Source organism: Pseudorasbora parva, chromosome 16 (assembly GCF_024679245.1).
Source record: "Pseudorasbora parva isolate DD20220531a chromosome 16, ASM2467924v1, whole genome shotgun sequence".
NCBI classification, from domain to species: domain Eukaryota; kingdom Metazoa; phylum Chordata; class Actinopteri; order Cypriniformes; family Gobionidae; genus Pseudorasbora; species Pseudorasbora parva.
This window is the reverse complement of record NC_090187.1, coordinates 6448392-6462289: the sequence shown is the minus strand read 5'-3', so window position 1 is coordinate 6462289 and position 13898 is coordinate 6448392. Positions and strand designations below refer to the sequence as shown.

Below are 13898 nucleotides of genomic sequence, written 5' to 3'. Positions count from 1 at the left end.
ATAAAAAAAAAAAAAATCTTAATTCAAACAGAAAGCAAGATTATTTTTCTTACCCCATTGGCAAATTATTTTGCTTAATTTTAGCAAAAACTCTTTTAATTAATTTTGAGTTCTTTTTTTATTTATTTTTACTTTTCTAGAAAATGTTTCTTAATTTAAGAATCTTGTGATATTTTGACTAGAAACAAGACATACATACTAAGTAAGGAAATCATTTTTTTTGCAGTGTAGTTGTAACGTTTTGTCTGAGAGAGTTTTTTAAGTAATAAAAAGCTGTCCAACAGTGTTTTTCATTTGTGGTGCTAGCGTTACATTATCTTATGGTCAGTTTATTGTAAATGTTATTTTTTTACCTTTGTTATTCTGAACTTTTAGCATAGCTCTTGTTCAGTTTCTACAAGCTGAATGTTTGTGCAGGCAGGAGTGGAACACACACGTGCCTCATCGTAAATGGACCACAATATAAAGGTATTCTTGGCACATGTGACAGTGTGATTTATAGTCACAGAGAAAAATGTTTTAAAATGTGTAGTTTTTTCACTCAATCCCACAAGCAATACTCTTAAACTATCTTCATTGCAGGTTCTGACTCCCAATTCCATTGATTAGGGTTATTGGTTATCATGCTCAGACTAATAAGCTAATGAAATTGGGGGCCACTTAAGCCAATATAGAGGCGACCAAATAGAGTTCTTTGATTGGACAAAATTCTTTGATCTCTAAACAATGGCCATCCCTGCTTCTGTGGCTACTCTCTACCACTACAAATTCCACTGTCACAGGCACTGTTGTTTATCTACAATAATACCTTCATACAACAAGGGGCTGTGTGTGCAGGGCTCCTCCTTAGAGGTAAGGAGTTGCATTTCCAGTGACAGTGCTGAAAGCCAGCGTCAAAAACCTTACATTTTATTCTGGTCACAACTGGGAGCCAGTTGAGTGAGATCAGTATAAAAGATCAGTATAAAACGATGTCTAATGAAAAAAGCACACAGGAATAATCAGGACAAATATTCTCAATCATTACATCAACCATGATTCATAATCAAAGACACAGAAGATGATTTTATGGCAGTTGTTCAAAGGTCACACACTGATTTAATCCTAGTTTACAGTGATTTAACTCGCTGCTTTCTACCAAAGTATGATGCATTGTCAGATAAATTAACTAGGTAATCCTGAACACTTCCAGACACTGTAGAAACACATTTGGCTAGAATACTTTTGAATCCACTGCAAGTGTTAGGAAACCATTACAATTTGTTGCAGGGCAGGTGTTCAAAGGAAGTGATCTCACGACAGCAAGCGTGCTACGAGCGCTGTCCGTGGGAAAAGTGGGTTAACTTTCCCTCGATTTTTCAATCTTTTGTGACATCGAGTAAATGATAAGTTAATGCCTCAGCATAGTGCCGTTCTTCAAATGCAAATGATTGCAATTTCTGTTTTTTCTATTTTATTTATTTTTTTCAGACAAAGAAGATCAATAGTATTCCAACACAAAGTTTTAAGGATAATAATCCAGGAGACAGGTTTAGCAGCACACACACTTGACATACATGAGACTGGACAACAGACATAAGAAAAACAGGAACAGGAAAAGGATTAGCTCACCCCAGAAAATTAAACTTCTGTCATTAATTACTTACCCTCAGACCCCCGTTCATCTTCGGAACACAAATGAAGATATTTTTGTTGAAATCTGATGGTTCAGAAAGGCCTCTTTTGACATCCATTGTCATTTCCTCTCTCAAGACCCATAAAGGCACTAAAGACGGCGTTACAAAGCCCATCTCACTACAGTGGCTCTACAGTCATCTAATAAAGTGACTACAATAGTTTTTGTGTGCAAAATATATATAAAAATAACAACTTTATTCACCAAGTTCTTGTCTTCTGTCTGGGCCTCTGACATGAGCTCATGAAGCACCAGGACGCATACGCTAAAATATGACGTTTCTCACGGTTATAATAAACAATATAATCCTTATTCTTAGTGAATAAAGATTGCTTATTAAACAAAGACATTGAAAAAAATATTGCATAACCACCAAATAGCTGGCGATGTGCACTAAGTAAGTTATGTAATTCGCCATTAAAAAAAGAAGAAGAGGAAGTAGAATGGCGTGCTTCTTCTTAGCATCTGTTTCCATGGTAAATCATCAATTCTTCGCTCTGTTGAGAATATCTTGTGTGTTAACCGGGAACATACTCTGAATTCTCTAAACTTACTCCTGGACGTGTTTTGGAACCAGCATACCTCGAGTAAGCAAGGTTTTAGGTTATATGTTTTGGATATATGTGACGGTAAGTTAACTTTGGTTTCTGGCACCCAGGGCTAGGTAGCATTTTATGACATTTGCCACATTTAAATTCAGTATAGGCCTACCAGAGTTTTGTCGAGATACAGACTCTCTCAAATGCCAAATTTGTTAATGCCTTATATCCAAGTGGGCTCCATACTTTTTATTGGCACTGTGTGAAGACAAATTTGTGTCAGATTACACAGTGAAGTCGGATTGCTCAAAATGTTTTTGCTGTAGAATGAGTAAGAAAAAAAGTTTTTTTTCACAAACGTTTAAATGGCTGAAAGGTTGTATAATTAGTTTTAAAAATTCAGCATTGTATGACTCAAAGAGTCTACCTTATGGGTAACACTTTACTTGAAGGGGTGTGCATAAGACTGACATGACACCTTCATAATCATGACATGACACTTGTCATGAATATGAAGGAGTTTTTATGCATCTTTATGACAACTGTCATTAAGTGTCATTCGCTTAATTATGTCATTTTTAATGCAATGATGACATTTCGGAGTTGTCTTTGTTATGACAACTTGACATAAACCAATACATCATAACCTGTCAGTGTCTTTGTCATGACAACTTGACATTACCAAGACAACATAACCTGTCATAAACATGACATAACAGATTATCAAATTTAAGAAACTTACTTAGCTTATAGGGTTAACCTTAAACTGTTATGTGGTTGGTTTTGATGTTGACTGAGGCCATTATAATGTCATACATTTTTTTCAGTGGCACAAGTTTAATTTGTCATTAAAATGCAATTAGGTGTTAATACGCTGTCAATTTATTTTTTAATAACAGCATCATTAATATTTTTCAGTTCACAATGTTTTATTTTATTTTTTAAGTTTCCTCCACCAGCTTCAACAGAAGGTTAGATAATAGACAATTTCAAATGTCTTAAAAATATAAAAAGGAGTTTGAGAAATAAAATCAATCGTTTAATTTTTAAGACCTGCCCTCTCACAGAACTGACTCTTAAAAACACAAGGCATGAATTTATACACAGGTAACCAGCACCAATTAATGCAAAAAGGGGAAAACACGTACACAAATAATGGCCATTACACAAAATAAACATATATATAACAACATCATATACACACATAAACAAACACAGAAAAATAACACTTTGTCAAATGACTTCACTTTATAAATTATCTTCCGATGTATAAAAATAAGAGAAATAGTCTTTAGAGCCCTACCCCGGGCTGAACAAGGAATGGTTGTGGCTAGAGCCTAGGCCGGAACATTATATATAGGGCCAACGTTTCCGCCCAAACCCCATTTGAGGGTGCACCAGCACACGAGACTCCACCACAACAAACGGAATGGTAAGAATAAACTCAAACTATTCGTTAAAGAGTGAGCGAAAGTTTAAATAAAGTATATTAAACCCAAAATAACGTTGTTGTGAATTGTTTTTACTTACTGCAAACTAAATTGACATTAAACACCTAAACAAACTAACCTGACTGAGGCTCTGTCAACAACTGTTACAGCGTACACATGACCAGTGGTGCCACCATAGATATCATAGGTGTATATGTCTATGCCACTCTATCATTTTGAGTTATATTAATAGTTTTAATGACTCTGTACGATTTCCTCTATGATGCCATATTTCAGGTCAAGCTAAATATTCATGACACTGTTATAAAATAATTTGACAGAGTATTGACACTTAATGGCATGTTAATGACAAATTCAACTTGTACCACTGTAGTTTAGGTCAAGAAATATATTCATGACAATGTTATGAAATAATTTGACACAGTATTGACACTTAATGACATGTTAATGACAAATTCAACTTGTACCACTGTAGTTTAGGTCAAGAAATATATTCATGACAATGTTATAAAATAATTTGACACAGTATTGACACTTAATGACATGTTAATGACAAATTCAACTTGTGCACTGTAGTTTAGGTCAAGAAATATATTCATGACAATGTTATAAAATATTTTGACAGAGTATTGACACTTAATGACATGTAAATGACAAATTAAATTTATAAAAAAATCATGACATTATAATGACAGCCAACGTCAAAACCAACCACATGACAGTTTAATAATAATAATAATAGTAATAGATTTTATTTATAACGCACTTTTCATTCCGAAGAATCTCAAAGTGCAACAAAGGGAAAAAATAACAATACATGAATAACAAGTAAAAATTACATCTCAACATCATGCCGGACGCTGATGACGCTAGCCTGGTGCAAACTTCAGCCACCATGCAGTTCAAGCCCGAGGGAGACCACCAGTGAGCAGCCGACACCCAGAAGAGACAGCAGCCGCAGCGAGCAACATCAAATGTCCTTCAAACCAAAACCAACCACAAATTCAAACAAAAACAGAAGAGAAGCGGTGAAAAAACGGCAAACAACGTCCTCTCAGTGACTGCCAGCAATCAGCAACAGTCCCAATAGTAGCTCTGTTAGACTAGTCACAAACATAAGAAAATATAATAAAATCTAAATTTAATAGTAAAGTTAACATGATTTGTGGGTGGAGAAGCGGCGAACAGACAACGCCAGCATCCTCTCCCCCACGTTGCCTAGCAACTAATGTAATGTAAACCCAAAAAGCTAAGTAGTTTCTTAAATTTGATAATTAATCTGCTATGTCATTTCATGTCTGTTTATGACAGGTTATGTTGTCTTGGTAATGTCAAGTTGTCATGACAAAGACACTGACAGGTTATGATGTATTGGTTTATGTCAAGTTGTCATAACAAAGACAACTCCGAAATGTCATCATTGCATTAAAAATGACATAATTAAGCGAATGACACTTAATGACAGTTGTCATAAACATGCATAAAAACTCCTTCATATTCATGACAAGTGTCATGTCATGATTATGAAGGTGTCATGTCAGTCTTATGCACACCCCTTCAAGTAAAGTGTTACCAAATTATGTTTTATTGGGTGTGTCTTAAAAAGGAAGGCTGCATCCTATGAAGGCTGTATATCTCGGCTGTCATGTCATCAAAGGCCATCTCAATTTAAAGGATCCTTGGAAGGCAGCCTTCATTTCGTGTCCTTCTTTCGGCCTGTATTGAAGGATGCATCAACATATCCTTCGCGGCCTTAAATCCCCCACAATCCTTTGCACACACATTTAAATAAGCTGACGGAAAATGTGTTGCTACTGAGCCTACTAGTTGGTGTCTGAGTTTATTATGAAATATAGACACTAAACTGCCAATAATGGGAATGACGGGAATGACATTGCCATATGAACTTACTAGAGTCTACAAGTAGTAGTCTAAAAGCCTTCGAAGGACTGGACTATGAAGGGCACAGCCTTTCGTTTGAGAAGTATCCATTAATAAAGTTTGAGAGGAGCATGTTTAGATAATTAACCTAATTAACATGGGAGGAGCACATTCAGTTAAACAACTCAATTACCGAGATAAGAGCTATATATATATATATATATATATATATATATATATATATATATATATATATATATATATATATATATATATATATATATAGAGGACTTACCTCTGTTCCATGACAATTTTCCAGCATCCCTCCATCACCCCATCTCCTCACTTCTAACTATTTCTATCCCTGCCTGGGAAGGGGGGAGATCTATGGTCTATGGTTCAGACCAAATTCAATCTCCCTGTCCTCAGATAGCATAGCAAATACTTATAACCTAGCCTAGAAATCTAGACCCACCTTAGCGGCAGCAAATCTTATCTGCCGCGAGAATCGCGGTAGTCTAGCAACTCTCAATACATGTATGCGCTGTAAAAAACAAACTCTGGTCAGGCCAATCACATCGTGTATAGAGTCGGTGGGCGGGGCTTAACATAATTACAGCCAGATTACTAGTAAACACAGAAGCTGATGAACGGCGGTCTTTCAAATCAGCTTTGACCGTGACTCTGGAAGACTTGGAGTTAAGCTTTTCTCTGAGAAAAGAACAAAGAACGGCACTGAAGTCATTCTTAAAAAGGGAAGATGTGTTCGGAGTTTAGCCGACCGGATACAGTGACAGTTTAATCTGTCAACTAGCTCCGCTTCACGTCGCTCTGGTTGGTTGTAGAGCAGAGGGAGTTTGAGAGACAACCGTTTATCCGCCCCTCGAATTGAGCCCTGTCAATGGTGAGTTTCCAGACCAAACATCTTGATGTGGGTCTGGCTTGTCAGGCTACTTATAACCTTTACTCTAGTTATATTTAAGTGGGAACTTGTAAAAGAGAGCTGAGTAAAGAGTAAATTGCTTGCAAAGCAGTTTTTGTGATCTAAACGGTAGCTATTCTCCCAAACTCCTTAGATTCCTAGAGGCCATGAAGTTTCATCTCAAAGAACTTGAATTGCTAAAACACAGTACTTTTCAATCAAAAATAAATTTCTGTGAAATGCAGTTGAGTGGGAACTTAAACAGATGTTACTTATTAGATGTCACCTCAGCATGACCCAGGGAGGAATTTTTGGCCTTTCAGTTCAAAAGTGAACTGAAATGTTTGTGAAATTTGTGGCTCTAGAGGGTTTGAGACTTTATGTGTAGAAGAAACTTAGATGGCTATGACATACGTTTACCAGAATATTACATTATTTCTACTGTGAATGTCAGTGAGACAGTGCTCATTTGTGGGAGTGTGCATGCCCATAATGGGTACCAGTGAGGTCAGGATACGAGGGCTGGATGTCTGATTGCTCTGTCTACTGGGGGTCAGAGACGGGCAAGGAGAGAGGGTGGCACTCAGGTTTAGTGGAGCAAATTGCTTTTTGTGTATGGGATAAAAGAAGACACGACGGAAAACCCCAGAGAGACACTAAGAGAATGAAGACAGACATAGAGAGAGGCAGGGAATAGAGACTTTTAGAGAGTTCACTTAAAAGAGCTAGCACAAAAGTGTTATCGTGTTTGACAAGCATCTGTCCTGTCAAAGTCAGGTTCCATTTGGCAAAAAAAGTATTATAATATACTTAAACAGTATATTGGCAAATATATGCTTAAAGGGGGGGTGAAATGCTGTTTCATGCATACTGTGCTTTTTACCCTGTTAAAGACTTGGATTCCCATTCTAAACATAGACAAAGTTTGAAAAACTAATTTTGGACGTTTGATGGAGTATTTCTGTGTTAAAAATACTTCTTCCGGTTTCTCACAAGTTTCGGAGAGTTTTTTTCGAGTATGGCTCGGCTTGACGTTAATAGATCGGAAGGTCCTCGTATGGCCCGTACGGGCTCTTCTCCCGGTAGGGTGCGTGCGCGCGCGTGACTAGAGCGAGAGAGGAAATGCACGCCCATAAACACTCTCAGGTGCAGATCCAGTCGATCCAGGCGCCGCGCTCCACTTTATTCCTATGGGTGACATCAAGCGACTTCAACGCTTCAGCACAGCATTCTGGGAAGGCAGCGCTGCATTTGAACTGATTTGAACGCAGAAATGACGGGAAGCTTCGCAACATCGCTTCAGTCGCGTCGCAAAGTGGATCTCCACCGTTCACTGCTGTCAGGACTTCACCAAATCATACCAAAGAAGTGTGTTTTTGACGGAGCGGTCCCAGCTATAAAGGTTCGGTCCTGCTTTGGAAGCAGCCGGTGAGTAAAACTGCTTCAAATGTCTGTGCTGTCGGCTCGTCGCGTGAGTAAACATCAGTAAACGACACGATCGCGTGCTTTGTCATTCAAATGCGCTAACGGACTCCATTGTTTGTATAACGTTACACTAGTCTGACGTGCAAAACCGTTTTGCTTGCTACTGCTAAGGTTTAGTCGCATATAATAGTTCATAAACCGAATCATGTCCTCATAAACTGCGAGTAAAGACACACAAATGTTGACAGGCCACTAAATACAGTCCATACCACAGAGACGGACGTCCTGCTGTTGCTGTTTCTCCTGTTCAATTTATTTCAGCCTCCGAATGATTCTGGATCATTATCTGTATTAGCTGAGCTCGATAGCCATGAGTTTCTCCACGCTTGAGGACGTCACCGCTTTGCGCGCTTGTCATTCTTTAGCTCCGCCCACACGATACGCCTCCAGGCGCTCGTTTTTTTCCGGAAAGACTCGGTACAGCCCATATTTCTTTTATAAATATAATAAAACTAAAGACTTTTCGGAGATATGAAGGTACTCAAGATTGACATAAGACTGACTGAAACTGAGTGTTTCACCCCCCCTTTAAACAGCGCAGCTTAAAGTTATGTATTTTTTAATTGAATAAATATTTAATTTAAACATTTAAATTTCAAAATATATTTACATTTTTTTTGCAAAATGTATCTTTTTCACGTCATGGAAATATATAAATATAATTTAGATAGAACTTTTGTTTGTGAGTGGTTGCACTTGCATTTTTTTTTCTCAGGCCAATGAGAATTAAGAACATTGTGGGTATTAACTGGCTAATCTACAAACAACAATATGCAAAAAAGGTTTGTGAAGTTTTTATTATGTTGTTAATATTGTGTTGGTGCCCCATTTGCTTCCAAAACAGCCCTGATCCGTCGAGGCATGGACTCCACTTGATATTATGCCTGATCAGTATATGTATATATCGCCATTCTTATTCTCTATGCTTTGTTTTAAAGCATTTGTCTATGTGGAAGTGGCTGTGTGTGCTTAGCTTACTGACCTGAAATGACCTTGTCCAGATCAAGGCAGCTTTTGTATGCCTGCCAAAACACTTAACAAGCTATATATGCTTATTGTGATAACGGGAGTGTGCTGTCAACATTCATTCACTAAAGATGCACATTTACTCAGAATTCCCCTGACCCTCCATTTGAGATGGCACAGTAGGGTGTTTGGATAAGTCACCTCCCCTTGATGAGAACATGAACCAGAGCACCACTGCAGCTGCTGTGTAATCTAATCTACATACTGCTTTCCTCGCCTTAGTGCATTACCGACAGCGCTACCTTTTATATGCCAAGACTTAATAGACTTCAAGTATACTCCTTAACCTCTGCCCACTCCCAACCCCCCCACTTTTCACACAAGAATAGCACACCAATGACTGTGTATGAGCTCAGCAGAGGATGCTTTACTGAAACTGATCTGAAGGGCAGTTCACTAAGTAATCTGTGCCCTCCTTTTCCTGTAACTCTGAATAGGGATCTGAATTTTGAAAAGAAAGGGCTTATTGTATGTTATCTGTTTTACGACTGGCTGGTTGAAGAGTACATTATTTTTCTAATATGTACCCGTGGTGTTTAAGGTAAATGCATTACATTAAGTACATTTTTTGGTCATTTTTGGGAAATGGGAGAACAGACTGGTTGATTACAATTTTAAAATGTTTATGTTTTACTTCTAAAATGTTTGTTACATGAGTTTAAATATTGCCAACCCATTAAAGGTTTTATGAACTGGCGTTTTTTATTTTTATTTTATACTGTTGTCTAAGGTCAACTAATGATGTTCGTGCAGTTTTTACATTCAAAAACATCATAACTAATAAGTAATAGGCTATTTTCTAATTTTGTTTTGAGGCTCTCTCCTGAACGCTGGGTTTTGATGGGTGTGACACACTGGAGACTTGCGAGTAAACGCCCACTGCTAGGATTGGATAAGATTAGCATATTTAATGAGCTTCAGCTCCAGTTCAGTTCACATGAGGGAGGAATGATTCTCTCGACCACAGGACTCGTAAAAGTCTTTATCAATCCAACACATTGATTTGTTTCTCATCCACCCGCAATTGATTGGACTATTATTTTTGTTTTACATAGCCCGCACGATCGGTTGATATAAGCGTGAACCGCACGTGCACGAGCTCGCCCTTCAAATATGTCGACGGCCTTCTGTTTTGGTAGCCCATCTGGAAAACACACAGCCCCGGTACTTTAATCTTTACGAGCCCTGGCCCATACATATCTGAGTCCAGCGTGCTAAAGGTTCTGTTAGACACGTACACATAAGCAAAATGATCTATAACAATGCAATACTATTACATATAAAAAACACGTTTTAATCACATAAGTGTATTGCACCATTTTTGTTGGATCCAATATAGAAGAAACAGCACAGTGTTTTAATCTCAAATGTCTGCAGATCCAGCATCGACCTAAGATTTGTTTACAAATGATTCCGCAATGAAATGACGCAAACTTTCATTTGTGTGGCTACAGCATCTTCCCCACATGAGCTGGAACTTCATTAAAAATTAAGTTCAACCACACATTCCTTATATTAGGATCCAAAGGAAGCTTATGTAGTTCTTCCACATACAGGAATAGCGCAATAGCTTGCTATCTTCTTCGCAGGTCCATGAGTTGGTGGGCGGGGCTACTGAATTACACATGCTGTAGAGGCGTGTTTCGTCGCGCGATGACATAAAGATGCATGATTGTTTTCTGGGCCTGGTGTCTATAAAAGCTTTTCTTTGACTAACAAGGATGTTTTTAGCCCTGATTGATCTATTTTACCATGGCCGTTTATATATCAAAAGCTCAAGGGAAAGTTGATTTCTCAATTTTCTCACCTCTTTAATACATGCTCTATTCCTTCCAATAAAAGCTAATGTCATGTATTTGTGTGGTTGTGTAGAGTAAATCATAGTAAGAGTAGTTGTGTATAGTTGTATTATGGAAGTGAGCTTTGCACAAGCAAATGATACTTCATATTGTATTCAGAAAATATAACTGACCGCTAGAGTTTTACATGGGCAATTTTCAGTCACTTTTATTTAGACAATGTAAAAATGTAGTCTAGCATTTAAAGTTAATCCTAATGGAGCGAGTATAGAGTTTCTCTACTGATCAGCTTACAAAGCGTTCATACGGTTAGAGGAAACGCTGGGTTCACCCCAGTGCAATGCAGGGCTGAGAGGTGCCTGACAGCCTAATCCAAAGAGGCTCAGAAAGACTTCTTGGTATTATACTGCATGGGTTTTTGCCACGGTTTCACATTATCAGAATATGGGAATTCTGGAGTATTCACATTTGCAATTGAGGAAAGCAGGGATAATTGAAACACTCAATAAACGTAAAGTTGGTTATACCTTAAAGGGTTAGTTCACCCAAAAATGAAAATCTGATGTTTATCTGCTTACCCCCAGGGCGCCAGGGATGTAGGTGTGCTTGTTTCTTCAGTAGAACACAAATGAAGATTTTTAACTCCAACCGTTGCTCATATAATGCATGTTGATTATTCTAATTATGCACACTGATTGTGATTGTGAAGGGTGATCAAGCATAATTCAGTCGTCTACCTTGCCTTAAAAATGGACAGTTACTTAATGGTAGACAAAGATATTTTTATATAAAAAACATTTAAATATATAGAATAATTTTATTTTAGTAAACTAAACTTAATTTTTTACCAACTGATTTGAATATATTTGAGTTACAAAAAAAAAGTAAAACATGGCCTTTTTATTTATTTATTCATGTATTTTTGACTGCGGAAAGCAAGTTATTTATTTATTTATTTATGTATTTTTGTGAAAAATATTTCATGTGTATATATACACTGGACCGGCCAACATCCAGGTGGATGCTGCACATTGGTGGTGGTTGAGGAGATTCCCCCCTTCAATGTAAAGCGCTTTGAGTGCCTTGAAAAGCGCTATATAAATCGAACGCATTATTATTATTATTATTAATTTTAAGCATTGCATCATTTTTGGTATTGACAATGCGAAGGTCGAGCACTCTGTAAAGTCTACTCCAGCACATCCCAAATACTTTTAATGAAGTTACGGTCTGGACTCAGAGGTGCAAATTCATGTGTAAAAATGATTCTTCATGTTCCCTCCCAACCATTCTTTCACAATTTAAACCTGATGAATGCTGACATTGTCATGGAATATGGCCATGATGTGTCGTTGTTTAAGCAATGAAAAGCTAAACGCTCTATCAGTTAGGGTTCAAAGAACTGCTGCCAAACATATAGAAAGATAATAATCACTGCAATAATGATCTAATGAATTAATGAATGAATTTATTTTACATTGACCTATTGAACATTTATTTATTTAACACTGAATACTGAAATTAAATAAGCAAAAACACCAAAAACTGTTTTAGTTTCCCCCACTCTCTCTCTAAGATCTCTTATGAGTTCTATAGGTTTATTTTTGTGTGATGTAGCCAGGTGACTGATTCCTCGAAACCGATTACTCTTTGAGACGACAGATTTCAGGTTCTGAACCATCTCAGAATGCCATTCATCTTTTCTGTCGCTCCAAATGAATTCAACCGTGCAGATTGCTTGTGTGGTGGAGCTTCCTCTCAGACTCAGAGCTCTCTGCCAATGCTGTCATCTCAACCATTCTGCCCAAATTAAAGATCTGTTGCTTTGGCGCTGTTTTTTCTTTTTGATTACCGTTTAAAGTACTCCACTAATGGTGTTTCCTTCTGCAGCTGTCTCATGGTGAAGTGGTTTGTTGTTGTGTGTGTGTGTTTCACGGGGGACAGATCCTAACTTGCTGGTGATGTCTTATCCTTGGCTTTCCTAACAAAGGGCTATTTTCAACAGAAATACATATTCTTAGAGTATCCACTTCTCTCAGGTCATTCAAATTGCAGAAAATACTGGTATTGAATGGTTGATGTGTGTTTGGTAACTGTGATTTTCCGAAGTAAAGCATGTCCCTGGAACAAAATTGTTGATCCTGGAACAACATTCCTCTCTGAAAATGTAGTCTATTCCACCAAACCTAACCGTACCCTGAATCATTAAAGATGTTGATCCAGGAACATGTTGTACAGTTTGTGGGTTTTTGTGCTGTTTCCATAGTCAATCTTTTTTACGCAGATGATGCCGAAATTGGTCAGCTGGGACTGCGTCACCCTAAAAAAGGATGTAAACAGAGATTGTCCGTGTGTTTTGCCACCAGGATGCAATTACAGCTCAAAAAACAAATTAGGTTTGAGTTGAACTGCCTGCGGAGACAACATGTTCTCACTCCCAACTCATCACATATTGACACTTGGTCAGTACCCCATGGCGTCACTTTTTAATGCACAGGGTACCCTTTAATGTAATTTTCCAATGCGTAGGGTGCTCCACTGATTTCCATTGTTTGTCCAATGCGTCAGATCAAGGCACATTTAATTCTTTGCATTTGTAAAAGCAGACTCAATTTTATAAATGTTATAGGCTACTTGAGCAACTAACCTAAATCCTACCCTAAACCTACCCACTATAAATAATATAAAATACATAACAGGCAAATAAAAGTACAGTCACAGGATTTTATTGCAAAAATGGACTAAACACAGTATAAAAGTGTTAACTTACATTAACAGTATTCACTTTGTTGCATTCCAAGTCTTCTGAAGTCATACAATATCTTCATGTAAAGAAAAGAGTTTATCTTAATGTTTTAATCACTGAAATGATGATCCCGCCCCTCCGTGAACACACACACACACACGCACACACACACACACACACACGCACACACACACACACACACACACACGCACGCACACACACACACACACATATCTCATTCAAATGATACACACGACTCTTTAGCATGACACAATTGGTCACGAGACTTACGAGAGCCAATGACATTTTACAATCAAAGCTGATGTAATGACGCAATCGGTCACGAGACATACGAGAGCCAAAGCAATTTCATT

General features: G+C 37.7%; 1 long non-coding RNA gene across 1 annotated transcript in view; it reads left to right on the top strand.

Moving 5' to 3' along the window:
* Window positions 1-13898, top strand: part of LOC137043110 (uncharacterized) — a 30857-nt gene that overhangs the window by 13887 nt on the left and 3072 nt on the right. The window contains exon 2 of the long non-coding RNA XR_010898419.1: window positions 392-468. This is a non-coding gene — a long non-coding RNA (uncharacterized lncRNA). The remainder of the gene's footprint in view (window positions 1-391; window positions 469-13898) is intronic.